Here is an 18,776-nt window from a genome sequence, read left to right on the forward strand (position 1 = left end):
TATCACATGAGAAGCAGTTTGTTTGTTTGTTTGTTTGTTTGTTTGTTTGTTTGTTTTTAAGGTGACAAAGTGTGCTTGTTTGTTATTTACTGGAAAAGACAGTACAGATGTTTTTTTCTGACTTTTTTTCACTCAGAAAGTACTTATTAATGTCTTTTTTTAATGTTTTACTGATTTTAAATTTGAATTCCAAGTGTTAATTCCATCTTATATTATATTATTATATTATTTTGTGAATGTACGTTGATACTGCTCCATTGTTTATATAGCATACAGAACGTTTGAGACAACAACAAACAACAAACAACAGCATTATGCATATTTCTACTCAAACATCCAAATCCTTGAGAATGTACAGAAATAATTGGATTTAGAATAGAATATAATGATAAATTTAGGAGGGTTCTTGTAGGTCTTGTAATACAACTTTTCTGTTCAGACAGAAAACCCTTTACCAATTCAAACAAATTGTTATCCAATCTCTTCTTTAAAACCTCCAATGTTGGAGCACCCGCAATTTCTGGAGACAAGTCATTCTACTTGTTCTACTTGATCAATTGTTCTAAGTGTCAGGAAATGTCTCCTTAAATCTAGGTTGCTTCTCTCCTGGATTAATTTCCATCCATTGCTTCCATCCATTTAACTAGATGAAGCTCTATAAAATAATTAATATTTATATTATTTAGAATATTACCATTAAGATAAAATTGTTGATTGTTGTGGTGTATAAAAATATATATTTATACAATTTTGTGTTTAAATTTAACAACTTCATGGAAAGGATGAAACATTAAACCTTGAGTTAAAATAAAAATGGAACATATTATGTAGACCATTGATTAAATAAGCTTAGCAACATTGTTCCCAACATTATCTGGATTTTCACTGAAATTCAGTTAAGGATACTGTTTCGCTGTGCAACACTATTTTTTTATGTTGCTTTAGCTGGTTTAGTACCATGTACAAAAAATCCTCTGTGCAAAGGCAATTTTTAGAAAAAAGAAAATTCCTTCCTCCAGTTTAAAGTAAATCAACAGCTACAAAGACATACATGTTTTGGTATCCACTCACCAATACAAAAATGCCCCCTATTTTGTTATTAATTAGGTTTTTATAATTTTTTTAAGTAGTTGAAATAATAAAACAGAGATTAGGGAAAAGAAACTGTGATGATGTTTAATTTACCCTAATTTTAAAATATAAAAGTCATTTTCCAGTTAAATTTTGGGGCAAGCCCAGGCTGAATTTCAATTCCACCTTCAACTCAAGTCAATTTTCAATTCTTGTCTTTCCCTTCCAACCAAATACAGTGATCCCTCGATTAGCGCGGGGGTTACGTTCCAAGACCTCCCGCGCTAATCGATTTTCCGTGTTATAGTGGTGCGGAAGTAAAAACACCATCTGCGCATGCGCGCCCTTTTTTTTCCATGGCCGCACATGCGCAGATGGTGGAGTTTGCGTGTGGGCAGCGGGGAAGACCCAGTGAAGGTTCCTTTGGCCGCCCAACAGCTGATCTGCTCCGCAGCGGGGAAGCAGCGAGGAGCCGAAGATGGAGTTTCCCCGTTGCCCAGGCAAAGGGGAAACCCCATCTTCGGCTCCTCACTGCTGCCGCGCTGCGGAGCAGATCAGCTGTTGGGCGGCCAAAGGAACCTTCCCTGGGTCTTCCTGCTGCCCAGGCAAAGGGGAAACCCCAAGAGAGCCAAAAGAGCACCGGGCCGGTTGGTTCCCAACCAAAAGAGTTTACCCCGATTGTCCTCGGTGGGGGAAAACAGCGCGTCGCCAGGCTCCCCATCTTCAAGAGAGGCGCGACGGCTAGCCAGGATCCACGCAGGGGAGAAAAGGCGCACGCTCCCAGCCGCTGCGCCCCGCTTGGAGAGCAGCGGCGAGCAGAGCACAGAAGACGACGAGGCTTCCGAGGGCTCCAAGGCGGGCGGCGGTGCGTCCTTCGAGCATGCCGGCGGCGACCCCAAGCTGAAGGTGGCCACCACACACACACACACCGCCGCCGCCATCCACCCCGCCGGGTTCCCCGCTTGCTACCTCTTCGCCTTCTCCCGCCTCCGAGGCCGACCAGCCCAAGCCGCAACAGACACACACACACATACACGCACTCCCTCTCTCGCGCTCACACAGACGCACTCAGACAGAAAATAAAAAAAATCCCCAAAAGAGAGGGACAAGAGGCAGGCACAAAGCGGGGGCACAAGGGGAGCTGCCCGGCAGTGGTTGCTTTTTTTCTTCTCGTGGGCAAGTGGAGGGGGGGAGAGAGAAGGAAAGAGAGAGAAGGAAAGAAAGAGATGAGAGAGGGAGGAAGAGAGTGTGAGAGAGGAAGAAAGAGAGAGAGAAATGATAGAAAAAAGGGGAGAAAAAAAGAGAAATGAGAAAATGATTGAAGCAGAGAATGACAGGAAAGAAAGAGAAAGAGACAGAGAAGTGACTCTTGGTGATGACGTATGACGTCATCGGGTGGGAAAAACTATGGTATAGCAAAAAAAACCGTGGAGTATTTTTTAATTAATATTTTTTGAAAAACCGTGTTGTAGCGTTTCGCACTAATCGAGACCGTGCTAATCGAGGGATCACTGTAATCCATTGTAATGATGAAATGATGTGTCAGGGCAATAGTTGAGATCCCTTTTGGTTCTTGATGAGCTCTGTGACTGAGTTGGTAGATTTGGAAAGTTCTGTCCAAATTATTTTATGACTTTAAGGAAAATACCTTGCTATATCAAGCAAAATCTGCATTTTGTTGAAGTTCATCAATCATTAAGAACAAAGTTTTCTCAGTACACTTAGAATTGATTGATTTGTCACCACCAGCCAGCTGCTGAGTTTAAAAAGTTGTGTATTTCCGATCAGAGTGATTTGAAGTATTTTCAGGTGCAAAAGTTAAAATCTTAAGAACTTAAGGTTGCTACAGTTAACTTCTCTTGCCATACTAGTTCCAGAACAACATCCCAATTAGCCACAAAATATGACTACTAAATTCATGCCCACAGGACTGGAGCCACACTTGTTAAATAGCCTTGCACTTTAATTAAAATGATCTATTCCAGGAGTGTCAAACTTGTGGGCCAGATGTGTCATGTGCTGGCCATGCCTACCCCTGGTTTAGTGAAGAGGATAAAAGTTGCAAAACATCACATGACAACAACGGAATGCTGCGAGTTTGACACCTCTAATCTATTCTATTTTTTAAAATATTCAGAAGTGTGATTATTACACCAACCCTAAAATTATTTTCCTTGTAACAAATTTTATATTAAAAGTTTCTTGGGATTGAGATCTATTATGGATGGATGGATGGAGGGAAGGAAGGAAGGAAGGGCTTGAACTTGAAAATTTTGTTAGCACTTTTTACCCTTGAAATTAAGGTTACAGTATTACTAAAACGATAAATTCATAGCTATGGAATGTAGTTAAGACAGTATCAATTTTAAATATTTTGTTATCTTAGTGTTTGTACTGGTTTTCTTCAGCTTCATCCAATTGCTCAAGACCAGATATGCCAAACAGGGGTGGGCTTCAAAATTTTTAGCAAGGGATTCTCTGCCCGGTTATTGGGTGGGTGTAGCATAGTCAGCTCCCTGCACCACAACAGGGGGTGGGTTGCCCTCCCCAGGCTCCGGAGGTTTTCCTTGAGCCTCTAGGATGGCAAAAATGGGCTCTCCAGGCTCCAGAGGCCATCTGGAGGACAGAAATGTGCTCATGTTCAGTCTTCCTGAACTTCCATTAGGCCTGTTTCTTGCCCTCCCTGAAACTCCGCAAGCGCCCTGCACTTACTCACATCCAAAACAGGATTCATGGCGATTCCTAGGAGAGAAAGAGTAGGGGGCAGCCAGGAGTAGGATTTTGGGGTTCTCTGAACTTCAGAGAATTTTAGCTAGAGATTCCCATACAAACCCCCAGCATTTCACCCCTGTGGCAAAGAGAATCTAATGTTGTGCTCACACAATTTGGAATACATTCTCTATTTGGAATGATAATCAAAGGACACAGATTAGCAGTGGGGAATCTCTGGTCCGCAGACCTATGAAAAGTAGCATATACAATCTGGAGCCAAAATTCCACTCTCTAAAATCATTTTCCTAAATGGGAAAGGCAAACCACAAGACAAATGGGATAAGAATATTTGTAGTCGACTGTTATAGGCTCATGGACCAATGCTAATCCCCTCAATTTGTGATCATTCTGTAGTACCTTAGAGTCATTAAGGGGAATTCTAGTCATTTTAGCTGAAATGCAACTGGAGCCCTCCATGTCTCTGAGGAATTTATTAACTGGAGAATCATTACGCAGTAGATCAATATAAGTGGCTGTCTCCATGACATGCATTGAATGTTCACACATTCTTTTACTTTCATGTTTTGCACAAATACCAGAACAATTTTATACTTGCATTTTAAAGCCATTCTAAAATAATTAATCTGTACTGAATGTACATGTTTTTTCAAATCATTTCCAAGTTTTTGTTTCTTGATGAATTTTAAGTAATTCATCAGGATATGCATGATCTGATTAAAGACTCACCTGGCAATCATATGCATCCATTAATAGCTTTCCTTCATTGATTTAAACATATTAATTAAGAGAAGACCATAACCAGGAGCTGAGTTCCTTATCTATATGCACAGTTTAATAATAATCACACTGTGTGATTAGAATGATTATGGGACACTGTGAAAAATTCATTTGCTGCAAGTAAGCCAACAACTTTGCATCTGTGTTGAGAAACAATTATAGGGTTTAATTGGGAACCATGTAATGATGACAGCAGTTATTTCAGTGATTGATTCAGAAATTAAAGTGAGCTGGCAAATTAATCACCAGTGTTTCCAGCATTAGAAAATTTTGGATCCAGAAGACATATATTGTATATAGATTTAAATGGGTAGTGAGGGAAAAATAAAATGAAATCCAGAGAATTGGGTTATGAAATGGTACAGAATGCCCAACAGATCCACTAGACCTGATAAAAATCTGAAATTTGATAAAGAACATAAGAATCGAAGAGTTTAAATGAACAGCAACAGCCAGCTAGCTAGACCCTGATATCATATGACTGCATAAAGACAAACCTTTGAAAGAACTGGTCTAAGAAATGTTTCTGAGCAATAGGCAACTGTTTATGGAATTCAGTTGATGTTGTTCAATTGATCCATTCAGTTTTGCTCATTTTGGGGGTGGGGTGGGGAGGATATATTTATCTAAAATGCCTTTAGCTAAGCCTTTCTGAAATTTTCCTTCAGCCTCTGAACATGAATTAATTTTAATGCAAATATATCTATACAAATGCTTTTGTTGTAAAAAAAAAGGTCCTTCAGATTAAGCACTACTGATTATTTAATTATTTATTTTACAGGGGAGTCAGATCAGATATTTTACACCCATTAAACTTCACATGTAGTCTAACAAACTGGCAAAGTAATTTAATTTAAATTTACTCTTGCTTAGTTTCTATTTTTATTGGAACAGATCGTGTCAGAATATAAGTCACAAAATAAATTTTCAACCAGGTCCCATATAATGTATATTAAATATGTTTCACATTCGCAAGGAGGAAATAGATGGCTTTCTCAGTGAAGTCTCTTCTTCATCTGCTTCTCAAAAAAACAGGAGTAGCAAATACACCTCCATTACAACTCCTTCTAAAATCATTTATCCGGTGGTAGACTTGAGATACAAGGAGGAATTCAAACAAAACCGAATTTTTTTTTTATCTTATGGCATCTTATCTCATGGTAATGGCAGACAAAATTTCCACAATTCTTATCCCACACCCCAAAACAAATACAACAAGCAATAACATCCTGATGGAGTTATATTTATGCATAATACTTTCCAAGTGTCAAACTACATTTGACAATCATGTTTTGGAAACAGGGCATACAAGGAGCAAATTACCCTCTATAAACATTACTTGTTTTCACTAATGGATTTATCTTGTTTACACCTTGAATTTAAGATATTTGTAGAATAAGGACACTCCAAGAAAATAAAAATAATTCACAGCACCTCCACCATACCTTCTTCTTAAACTTATATTGCCATTTGGCAGATTCAGGAAGACTAATTTCCTCTTACAACAACTGAAATATCCAAAGGAAATAAATTGATCTAAACAGTCCAAATTGCCAATGGCTTTCTTTACCCCCTCAAAGATTAACTGCTATTTTCAAAAAGAAAAAGAAAAATTCTGAAGTATGAATTTATGTACATAAAGTCAACATAGTCACTGGGTCTCAACATGTTTAAACACTGCTTAAATTGAACAGAACAAAAATCTGAAGAAGCAGAAGATATAGAATATTTTAATTATTTATTGGAGACAATTATTTTTAGATGACTTATTTTCTCGACAACAGATAGCTAATATGATTAGCTAGATTTTTATACTAATTTAGTTTGTTGTCATTGCCATATTTATCATACAGTTGGCTCTTTCTGACAATTTTCTATGACTAATACAAATGCTAATGTTCGTTTTCAACCCCGTCTTCCCCACAAGAAAAGAATTGTTTATCCAAAACTTTTGGATTTTCATTCTATGAAAAGAATTCAACTAGAAGGCCAAGGGAAATCTAACTTTGAGTTTGGGACTAAAGTCTTCAGTTTTATATCTATATCTATATTTAAGAAAGTATATCATATCTAGATGGTAACAAAATCTGCGGAAGTAAAAATTAAAGCTGAGTTTAATAACTTCTAATCTGTGCTTGTGTGTAATTTTGTTGCCCAAATACGCTAGATTTGATTTAGGTAACGTATTTTTTCATGAGAAGAAATGGCTAATCTACCTGAAGTATTAGTATTCTTCTTGTAAAAAATATTGTTATATATGGAACATAATTTATTTTGATATTTGTAAATAGTTGTGATTTGTTGAAGACATGATTCATTTTCTCTCTAACAGGTTAAGGGAGACAGATTATGTTTTGAAATAACAGTGTTATCATTGTTACATTATCAAATGATATAAACTTCCCTCTCTTGCTTTCTTGCCTTTTGAAATATATTTTGTTCTGAGTTAGATCTCTAAAATCTTTATTACAAGCTAATTTATTACATTAGTACAATGGGCTGTAAATATAGAGAATTTCCAGGAACTTTTATAGTACAAAAGAAAAGAATGCAGTGTCATTCTGCTGTTCAAATGTGTAGATTGGATGACAAGAATAAGTTGTCATTATTTTTGAAGGCATTTAGCTGTTTACATAGAATATGCTATTCAAAAGAAAGTTTTTCAGACTGTAAAATTTACAGTGAAATTTACAAGATGGATATAAAAATTAGTCAACTGTGAAATATGATATAATATTCTAATATTTTAACTGTGCTTTTCATTGTTGCAGGTATGTTATAGCAACTGGATAAAAATGAAACCTGAGTAGTCTCTGTAAATTATAAGTATAATTTGATTTCCCCCCCCCCCTCAAAGGTGGAAGCAAAATGGCACAGATATTGATCTTAGCATGAGTTATCACTACAGGCTGGTTGGAGGCAGCTTGGCAATCAATAATCCACACAAGAAGCAGGATATTGGAACATACCAGTGTTTCGTCACAAATTCATTCGGAATGATTCCGAGCAGGAAAGCAAAGCTTCAGTTTGCATGTAAGTTATTTTGGAGGGTGGGGTGGGGTTGGGGGAAGCATATTTGATGTTCACATCCCTTTTATACAATTATTTTGTGTACCGAAAACAATTTACTAGGCAATTAAAATAGCAATAAAATTGACCACAAATTGGATGAACTTGCTCATGTTACCTTTTTCATGTTCAGTTCCAAAATCTTTTTTATCTAGTAAATAGCATTAGTGAAACAGATATTCAGGGCTTTGCAATAATTATCCACAGATGACGGAAAGGTCAAGAAAGATGAACACAAATTACTTTTTGGTTAATAGAGTTGTTGTGACATACCCCTCCTCACCCTTTTTATTTGAGGGGTTTTTTTTTCAATGTCCAGATTGCTGTTTGTAAAATACTATTCCATGCTAAGCAACAGGTTGGAAAATACAATAATCACAAAAGAATAATGATGTCCAGCATAGTCCCATAAATGTCACCTTCTGTAATTACCTTCCTGACATTTAACCACATTAACGGGCATATTCACTTCCTCACCTCTGCTTTGTAATTGGCACAGAATTGTGGTTTGCAGCTAAAATATGCAGTTGTCCTTTAAATGTAGATATAGCAATACCTGGGAGTATGTGTGCGCATATGTGCAAGGATCTTTGCATTAAAATCGGTAATAAGATCAATTATTTCTATGTTTTTCCCCATTGTATTACCAGCTATCATTAATTACATATTCAAATGATAAGCACATTCTGATAAACACAAAGTGAACATATTTTAATCAGAGACTGTGGTACATAAAAACTAAGTAATATTCCCTGTTTTAATGAAGTAGACAAAAATCTATTTCAAAATGGCGAATATTTGTTTAAAATTCCTGGCAACACTGTACCCCTTCTTTTAGCACAGGAATGTCAAACTCAAAGCCTGTGGGCTGGATCTGGAGCAGAGCTTGAAACGGAGGAAAGAATACTTTCCACTTTGGGGCATTGTTATTGTTACAACCTAGAGCTTTGCTAATGATAAATGCCGTAATCCCGTTTTTGAATAGAAAGAAAAATGTAGGTATCTCAAAATGATTTAGTTCCTTCATATATTTATTTACTCATTAAGATAGAATATTTTGCAAGAAACTATCAGCATATAAAAGGTATCTAAGGTCTGGATGGAAAACACATACTTTCTAAATTGTAAGTGAAATATTATGTTTTAAATTGCACAAGCTGTTTTGTATCATAGATGAACAAATTCATCATGGTCCTGTTTTTATTCAAGAGCCATCATATTCAAAGAATTCAGAAAAATCAGAGAAGTGCTTTTGAATTGTACAGCAAAAGGTTTGCCCTTGCTACTCTATCGGTAAGGTATCTTCTATATACATTATTATTTTGAGAGTCATTGAGTCTAATGACTCAATGTTATAATTTTCAAATGAAGAGCAAGCGGTTAATTGGGTATGGGTATGGGTATGAAAGGAAGCTCAGAGAGGATGTATAGCTCCTGGTAGCTCCATTTTTGCTGGCAGAGGGCTATCAAAAAAACCTAGGGAAAAAAAAACAAAAGGAGAAATGTTTCCCTTATGCAAGAAGGGACAATAAAGGAGAAATGGGGGGGGGGTGAAATACAAAGAAAAAGAAGAAATGATGGAAAGAGAGCAAGAAAGGAAAAATAAGGACAGAGAGGAAGGAAAAAGAAAGGATAATGAAGAGGGAAAGAAAAAGAGGGAGGGAGGGACGGATGAAGGGAAGGAGGGAGGGAGGTGATTATAATGAGAATAAGGGAGGGCATGAGGGAAGTCATGTCTTAACACTTGGTCACCACAGGTACTGCCCCCAATACGAGTGACCTTGAGCTGGCCATGGCCACTCCTAGACACACTCCCGAGCCTCCAAGGTCAAACACAAACCTGATATGGCCCTCAATGAAATTGAGTTTGACACCCCTGTTTTAGCACAAATATTGTACTTTAAAAATATGTAAATGTGTATGCATATATTTATTCATTCATTCATTCATTCATTTATGTATTTATTTATTTATTTATTTATTTATTTATTTATTTATTTATTTATTTGTTTGTTTGTTTGTTTGTTTGTTTGTTTGTTTGTTTGTTTATTTATTTATTTATTTATTTATTTATTTATTTATTTATTTATTTATTTATTTATTTATTTATTTATTTATTTATTTATTTATTTATTTATTTATTTAATTAGAGTTGGGAGGGACCTTGCAAGTCATCAAGTCCAACCTTCTGCTCAAGCAGGAAATCCTTCAACTCCCCAGCCAGTCCACTGTCCAGAGTTGGGGCGTTCACAACCTCCATTAGCAGGCCGTTCCACTGGTTGATCGCTCTGACCATCAGGAAGTTCTTCCTTATTTCCACGTTGAATCTCTCCTTGGTCAGATACAATGGCTTAATCACACAGCTCTGTGTACTAATTCTAATAGTACTACAAGAGTCAGGGAAGACCGGAAGAAGTAATATTAAAACTAGCACATTCTACCTCAATTGCTTCAGAAGTAATTGGGACTTTGTAATTTCTTTTCGCAAGGAGAGTGATTTGACATTACATACAAAGCATTCAGGGGAACTGATCTTCTCTTCTCCACTGATTTTAGGAAGTTGTCTTTTGTTATGTTATACTTAGGCTACAAGCAAAGAACTGAGGTGGCAGTTAGAGAGAACAGAAAATGTGAAGTCTGATAGTACCCAGTTACAATTCATTACAAGATGTAACACCATTGTCATGCATTAAACACAGACCACTATACATATGTTAACCAGGTCTTCAAAGCATGAATGTCTGACTCACACCTATCTACTGCAATATTAAAAGTCACTATGAGCACTCCTCCCTGCTTTTCTCATTTTACTTAACCCTTTCCTCCATGCTCTTAGCTTCCCTCCCACCAAACATTATTGTTTATATAAAATTGTTTCTTTTTCTGGGTTATATCCTGAGCATCTGATGAAGAGGACAATTATCTGAAGAAGCTTGTGCAATAATATTTTGATTAGTTTTAAGGTGTGTTGGGACTCTTTACTACTCTTGCTGGAAAAGTCAAAAGCAGCTAACTTTTTGAAAACTGTTAACACAAAAATTGTTAAGGGAGCCAGGGAAACCTAAGTAAATAATGTGTCTCTTTTAGATGGTTGACTTGACCAAGGATTTTCCAAGAACCTCAAAACAATACTCATATCAATGGACTCAAAACAAGCAGGTCATATGGGGAGTGAATTCACCCACATCCTAGAAGTGAGCAGCCATAGAACGGTGAAACATCTCACTTAGAATTTTGAAAGTACATTGCAAGCATTTTCATAAGGGTGCCATCATGATTAAAATGGCCACTCACAAAATAATCACTTACTCAAAGGCAACAACATAAAGTGTTCCTTGCTACTTTCACAGCCTAAGTGAACATCCCAAAATTTTCCAGTCCACATAACAGTTTTAACCAGGGGTGGGCTGCTGCCTGGATGGGAGGGACGATGCAGTGGGGTAGTGGAAATGGAGCTCCACCGCAGAGCACCCAATTTGCATTGAAAGATGTTGAAAGAAAATGCAGGGTGTCCTGTATAAGCCACATCCACAGTGTGGTAGTAAAAAGTTTGGTAGCCCTTCACTGGTTTTAACCTTTCTTCCTGCAAACTATCAAACAAAATCAAGGTTTCTGGAAAATATTAGGTTTCAAGCATTATTCATTTTATTTTCTAGAGCAGGGGTCCTCAAACTTGGCAACTTTAAGATTTGTGGACTTCAACTCCCAGAATTATCCCAGCTATGAAGACATCTGTTCTAGAGAATACTATAGCCATTCAGAAAGGAGGGGGAGGCAGAAACCCAGATCACACAGATTTCATTCCAGATCTTATCTCCTTATACTTTTCCTAGATATCTAAGCAGAGCCATATTGAAAAACAACTTGAGCTAACTGGTGGGTGTTTTTTTCCCCATTCCATTTTTTAATACTCATCCCTATATGAGCTTATTACGACACTAAGACAGAAATTATTTTAATTCTAATTAATAAAACATAATTCTAAAATCAGTCCAATGGCACCATTTCTTTCATCAATAAAATATTAATTATCAATCATATTCTGTTCCTATTATAAATGTCCCTGTCCTGTAAAGGTCACAAAAAAGAAAGCAGCTAGGAAATGAAATAATGCTTAGATTCTAATTTTTTTTTGTATGTGTATAAAGGCAATCCCTTCTGCCAATGTCTGCTATGCTTTTCAGCATTTTAAATGGACTCTAAAATAAGAGAAGGATAAGAACTATTGGAGAACAATCAAATTGGATGGAATGTTATAAGTCAGCTAGTTCAGCTCTTGTCTGACATATCACTGTCTTTTCTTCCAAAAGTCATGCTTGAATTTAAACACATTTTTTTAAAAAAAAGTTATTACATTGTCCCATTGGACAATGGTTCTGACACTTCTGTTCCAGGAAAGTGATTGTCAATTGCTTTTCTTCGTCTGAAAGTTTTCCTGGATGCATGTATACAAAGTTAAGGCATAAAGCATAAAATACACTTATATGTAGGCAGAATGAGTAGCTCAAAAAAAAATTACCTCCCCACTTGGTGCCCTGTTTTACTCTATTGATTTATTGCTGAATTTATATAGTTGCAAAATCAACCATGTTACATTGGGTGGAGCACAGCATACACCAGCCTCCACAAACATAATGTCGAGTCTGCGGAGAGGGGCGGCATACAAATCTAAATAATAAATAAATAAATCATACAGGAAATGTAAATGTGAAATATAGAATATTAAACAATGGCCCATTGCTGTAATAAAACCATACAAAGTTAGACTTGATTCAACTGACATTGTTGACATTCTTCACTTGATTTAGCTGATTTTTGAGAGGGAGAGCATCTTAGGTACACTGTAGTACCATATTTTCAGAGTATAAGTTGCCCCCCCCCAAAAAAGAGGGTGGAAATGTCGGTGTGCCTTATACACCGAATACAACTATTTTTGGCCTCCTGAAGCCCAGCCCCTGCATCCCATTTTTGTGAAATGGGCCAACTTTTTGCAAAAAATGAGATGGGCAGAGGGTCTGGGAAGCTTGCAGAGAGCTCCTGAGGATTGGGGGAAAAGCAAAACAGCTCTGTTTTTGTGGGAAACAGACCATTTTCACCCATTTTTTTCACAAAAACAGGGGCATTATGGTATTTCCTGGTAATATGAGAATTTAGGAGCTTTTTTATTCTACAGAATAGCAGAGCTCCTATTTTAGGAGTTTTCACTCCATTTATAGTAGAGAAGGTTCCTAGGGTCACCTTTGTTACTGGAATCCAATAGCACTACATTTACAGCATTTCATTTTTCATTACAAGTCAGATAATTATACTCATAAAAAAAATCCTATTGCATGACTGACAAATCTAAGTTGTAGTTGCTTGTAGATGAAATTTCTCAGCAGTGGCACCTGATCTCTGGAATCCTTTCAATATTGAAATACCTTAGAGCACAGAAGTCAAACTTACCATATCCCATTGCTGTAATGTGATGTTTTATGACAGCTTTTTCCTTCATGGAACTGGGATGGGTGTGGTCTGCATGTGATACATCTGGCCCATGGACCACCAGTTTGACACCCTGCCTTAGAGCTCAGTATTATGGCAGAATGTCCTTTATGAAGGATTTATTTCATTTTCATTTTCCTCCTTTTAAATACACATTTTAGATGTGTTTAAATTTATCTTATTTTATATTTTGAGTATTAAAATAATATTCTAAACTTCTTCAAAAAAAGTTTACAATATAGTTTTAAAACTTAAAATATATGGAAAGCTGTGTTTAAAATCATCATTATCATCATTTTCTTCATCATCAGTATCATCATCATCATCCTTTTTCCATTTTGCTTTCCTTACCTGGAGATAAAGAATGTCTACATAGTAAGCATAATACCAATACAGTACAGTAATACCTCATGATACGAACTTAATTGGTGCAAGGAGGAAGTTCGTAAGACGAAAGGTTCGTAAGATGAAACATTGTTTCCCATAGGAAACAATGTAAAGTCAATTAATCCGTGCAACCAAAAAAAACCCCGCAAAAAAAACGGCTTCAGGAGACAGCTGGGAAGCCGCGCGGCTGTTTTAAAAGGTCGCAGCCGGCCTGGGGGGCTTCCCAGCACCCCCAAACCCCAAACCCGGGTTCGGGGGGGTGCTGGGAAGCCCCCCAGGCCGGCTGCAACCTTTTAAAAGAGCCGCACCGCTTCCCAGCTGTCTCCTGAAGCCGAACGCCAAAGCCGAACTTCCACGTTCAGCTTCGGGAGACAGCTGGGAAGCGGCGCGGCTGTTTTAAAAGGTGACAGCCGGGATGGGGTCTTCCCAGCAACCTCCCGAACCGAACCCGGGGTTCAGAAAAATTTTGCCTCTTCTTACGAACTTTGTTCGAGTTACGAACCGGCATTCAGGAGGCTTCTGGGAAGCCCCGCCGCCCGGCTGTCACCTTTTAAAACAGCCGCGCGGCTTCCCAGCAGTCTCCGAATGCCGGTTCGTAACTCGAAAAAAGTTCGTAAGAAGAGGCAAAATTTTTCTGAACCCCGGGTTCATATCACAAGTTGTTCCTAAGACGAGGGGTTCGTATCTTGAGGTACCACTGTATTTGGTTACAGTTGATTAACCAAAGGCCCCCAACTTACATTTTCATTCCATTTCTCAGTAAGTTCAATGATTAAGATTTGTATTATTTTTATTATTTATTAGATTTGTATGCCGCCCCTCTCCAAAGACTCTACCATTGTTTTGGTCTAGTTCACTACTCTTACAATTCTTTTTGGATGCATTGTTTGTTTTTCCATGTAGGAATTTCAGCATAATCTGAAAAAGATTGCCTTAGATAAAATTGAGAAGTAACTCTATTCTCACTTGGCACAATTGGAGAGAATAATTCTTAAAAGGTGCCAGATATGCAGTTAAAGGCTTCAGGTAGCAAGTAATGGAAAAGAATTCCCAGAATCATATTATGTTCAATTCTGCTTTCTTCATGAAAAGTTTCTCCTAAACGAGCTTAAATAACAATCTGCATTAATGTTTTATACTTGGCCATCACAGACTTAATTTCTCCTCTGCCACTCCACATTATTGCTTGCAGGCAAGCTCACTGCCATAATTCACACAGCTCAATAGCTTGGCTCAGTTGTAGAAAACTAGTTGCAGGAATGTCAATTTCTGTGGTGACTATAATGTGTTGTTCTCCAAGTTGCCAAGTGGTGATAAATCTGTATTCAGGAGTGCATCCGGGGTGAGTTTCTCTAATCAATAAATGTGGTTATTTGTTTTCTCTCCCAATTAACTGGGTTAGGAATAGATTTCTCTTTCAAAAACACAGAGTCAGAGAAAAAGGGAAGTTTCAAGCTGGCATTAAATGAAAATGTTTAATACTGCACCGTACAAGATACATAGAAAGTCAATTGTATGTTGATAAATGCTTGGACTTAACTCTGTCATTCATAGTGTCAGATAATATTGCAATGGTGTTCAGATATGCTGCAAAACGTTCTCTCCACACTATTTCAGTAACATTAATTTGGGAACAATCTAATATGTAGCTCCAGTAAGTATACCAGCTTTGAACATTAATTCTGTATAATACAGCAAACATTAGCATAGGAAAAGCAACCTCATCTAGATTACTTCCGTATATCAATATCCATATTATGTTCAATATCCCACTGGTGGAAAGAGTCATACTACAACATCTCTCATGAAATAACAATAACATTAAAACCAAATAGTATTTTATATTTGTGCTCAGATACAGGGATTTGATTTCTCTTCTAATGTTTGCTATCTTTTGATAACCTTACTGCTTTAGTCATATTTTTCTTTCTTTTCTATGCCAACTTGACAACTTTCTATGTCATACATTATCCTCATATTATATTCAGAAAGAAAATGGCTAAGGATGTTTATTGGTATTTCAATATAGAATTAACACTTAATGATATTATTATGATTAATAATAATAATAATAATAATAATAATAATAATAATAATGGTGCCCTGGGATCATTGGCTTTGACTGATTGCCAATTGCAAGGTATGCTGCCCTGAGTCTCTGGAGAGGGGCAGTATACAAATCTAAATAATAATAATAATAATAATAATAATAATAATAATAATTATTATTATTATTATTATTATTATTATTATTATTATTATTATTTAGATTTGTATGCTGCCCTGAGTCTGTGGAGAGTGGCAGTATACAAATCTAAATAATAATAATAATAATAATAATAATAATAATAATTATTATTATTATTATTATTATTATTATTATTATTATTATTATTATTATTATTATTATTATTATTATTATTATTATTATTATTATTATTATTATTATTATTTGTATGCTACCCCTCTCCATAGACTCAGGGCAGCATACCTTGCAATTGGCAATTGGTCAAAGCCAATGATCCCATTTTTGTAGTGGAAAGTAATCCAGAGTCATAAGAGCATCTTTTATGGTGAGAAAAGAGACAACAATGATTGGAATCTTTGGTGTGTAGGAAAAGGTGAAGGCAGACCCCCACAGCAGTTCACATCTAATAGTTATGTGGATAAATACTTTGATCTGGTAAGATTCAATTTATAGGTGAGTAACAATACATAAACTACTCTGAAATGACTCTTTGTGTTGTTCTTGGTTCCTTGGATGAGACATTTTTTTTTCTCAAAAAGTTTTCTCCACATAAAAAACATATGACGCCTATGACAATCATTAAGTGTCATACCACATGATTCTTGACAAATGTATATTTTATTTTATGTACGCTGAGAGCATATGCACCGAGACAAATTCCTTGTGTGTCCAATCATACTTGGCCAATAAAATTCTATTCTATTCTTTTCTATAAAAAACATTTATACAACACCATATACTTTCATGGGTGGTAGTTACTGCTCCTTAACATTTCTCTTCTAAAGCATTATTATTATTATTATTAGTAGTAGTAGTAGTAGTAGTAGTAGTAGTATTGTTGTTATTGTTGTTATTATTATTATTATTATCATCATCATCATCATCATCATTATTATTTCCTGTCCTTTTGTTCCCATTTTAATCTTTTTTTAAAAAGTCACAAATTTCTCTTCAGCAAAATAACTCACCAGCTCAACTTGTACTTTCCAACTTGTCTCTCTAGAACTTTTTTTAAGTTTCTTTTCCAGGTGATTTCCAATCCAAAAATCAAATCAATTGGTCCATTTGTGGCTGCGGCAGCTTGGACAGATTTTAACAAGCCATTTTCCGGTGCCACTGGCTGTGACCTCTTTATCGGCTCCTGAGGGAATTGCTGTCCCCTCTCAGTTCGCCAATGGCATCTTTCTTCTTCACTAGCCAACCAGGGTGGTTCTGACTCGGTTCTAGTAGAACCAGGTCCCGAGGTGACATGGATATCGAGGTTCCCCAGCAAAGTGCGGGAACTCCCAATTACCATGGTGCTTGACCACGTCTCTCCTCAACCAGATGATTTTTAAGCTTTTTATATTCTTTAATTCTGCATATCATGCTGTCCATTTTAATACTCACGTACCATAAAATACAGAATTAATAAACATGAATGAAATATTAAATTGGATAGCCAGTATCTAATCATAAAATAGATCTACAAAATGACCATAACCTGAACAATACATCAGACTATTTTCCCAAAATTGTTACAGAAGCAATAGATTTTTTTTGAAAAATCACCTTAATAATTTAAGTGAGAAGGAACATTATCAATTCTCACCTGCTTAATCATTAGCAACTAGTTTGGTCATTCTATTCCCTTCAACCCAAGCAAACCATGGCATCTTTTGCAGCATTCAGTTTAAATACACTCTGAAGAAGCTAGAAGCATGGCTACTGAAAAATCAGCACATATTCATTGTTTTTCATACAACTACCCAGATGTCATTTCACAAATAAATAGCAGCTGTGAAAACTTACACTCTATATTTAGAAGCTAATTTCAAGTACAGGTTTTTGAATTACTAGATAACACAAGCCAGGATCACAATAATGGTTCTCTGTGGTGCAATAATGTTCAAAGGCTATATAAATGTATAGATGCCTTGATTTCATGCTCAGGATTAAATGTTATCATCTGTGACAGAGTTTAAGCTTCCTCAATAAGTGTACAGTCACAAGATGAACGGAATTGATAAATGACAACTAGAAACATTCTAGAACCAAGTGTGAACAGTAATATACAAAGGGAAATCATCCTATTTGGATTTCTAACTTTGAAAGCTTTTCTGAGCTTACATATGCAGGAGTGTGACTTTCAGTAGGTTATTTAAAAATAAATATTTGTCTTTGAGCTCCTTTGTGTATCAGCCTGTTAGAGAAGTTTTGTTAATTTATAGTTTAAATGTCCCTATACAGTGATACCTCTACCTACAAATGCCTCTACTTATGAACTTTCTAGATAAAAATCGAGTGTTCAAGATTTTCTTGCCTGTTCTTAAGAACCATTTTCCACTTACAAGCCCAAGCCTCTGAAACTGTTACCGGAAAAGGTGGGGAGAAGCCTCCATGGGGCCTCTCTAGGAATTTCCTGGGAGAAAACAGGGCCGGAAAAGGTGGGGAGAAGCCTCCATGGGGCCTCTCTAGGAATCTCCTGGGAGAAAACAGGGCCTCCACCCTCCCTGTGGTTTCCCCAATCACACACATTATTTCCTTTTACATTGATTCCTATGGGAAAAAATGCTTCTTCTTACAAACTTTTCTACTTAAGAACCTGGTCACAGAACAAATTAAGTTTGTAAGTAGAGGTACCATTGTATTACATTATTGCATTTGTATTTTTCTTCCTTGAACATGTGTCCACTATTCCATGTCATCTAGATGATGGAGAGTGCATCTTTACTCATTTCTCTGTGACATGCTTTCAGGTACAAGTGCTATCACATTTCTTCCAATCATCAATTTTCAAGGTTAAGCATCTCTATTTATTTATTTTTGTCAGAAATATCTTTTTTTTCTTCTAATTCCAGATCATCCTTGAAGACTGATGACATCAAAACCTTCTGAGAGATCCAGGAAAATCTCAGGTTATATTTCTTTCTCTTTTTCCTGATATAGGTCATCTCACAAGACAAGCATGGTAGTTTTTGATCCATAGCAGATCTGAAACTGGATTGAAATGCATCAGTTATAGTGG

General features: G+C 36.5%; 1 pseudogene; it reads left to right on the forward strand.

Moving 5' to 3' along the window:
* LOC139159405 (contactin-6-like) overlaps window positions 1-18,776 on the forward strand; it is a 138,421-nt pseudogene that overhangs the window by 242 nt on the left and 119,403 nt on the right.

The sequence above is a fragment of the Erythrolamprus reginae genome, chromosome 2, assembly GCF_031021105.1.
Source record: "Erythrolamprus reginae isolate rEryReg1 chromosome 2, rEryReg1.hap1, whole genome shotgun sequence".
Taxonomy (NCBI): Eukaryota; Metazoa; Chordata; class Lepidosauria; order Squamata; family Dipsadidae; genus Erythrolamprus; species Erythrolamprus reginae.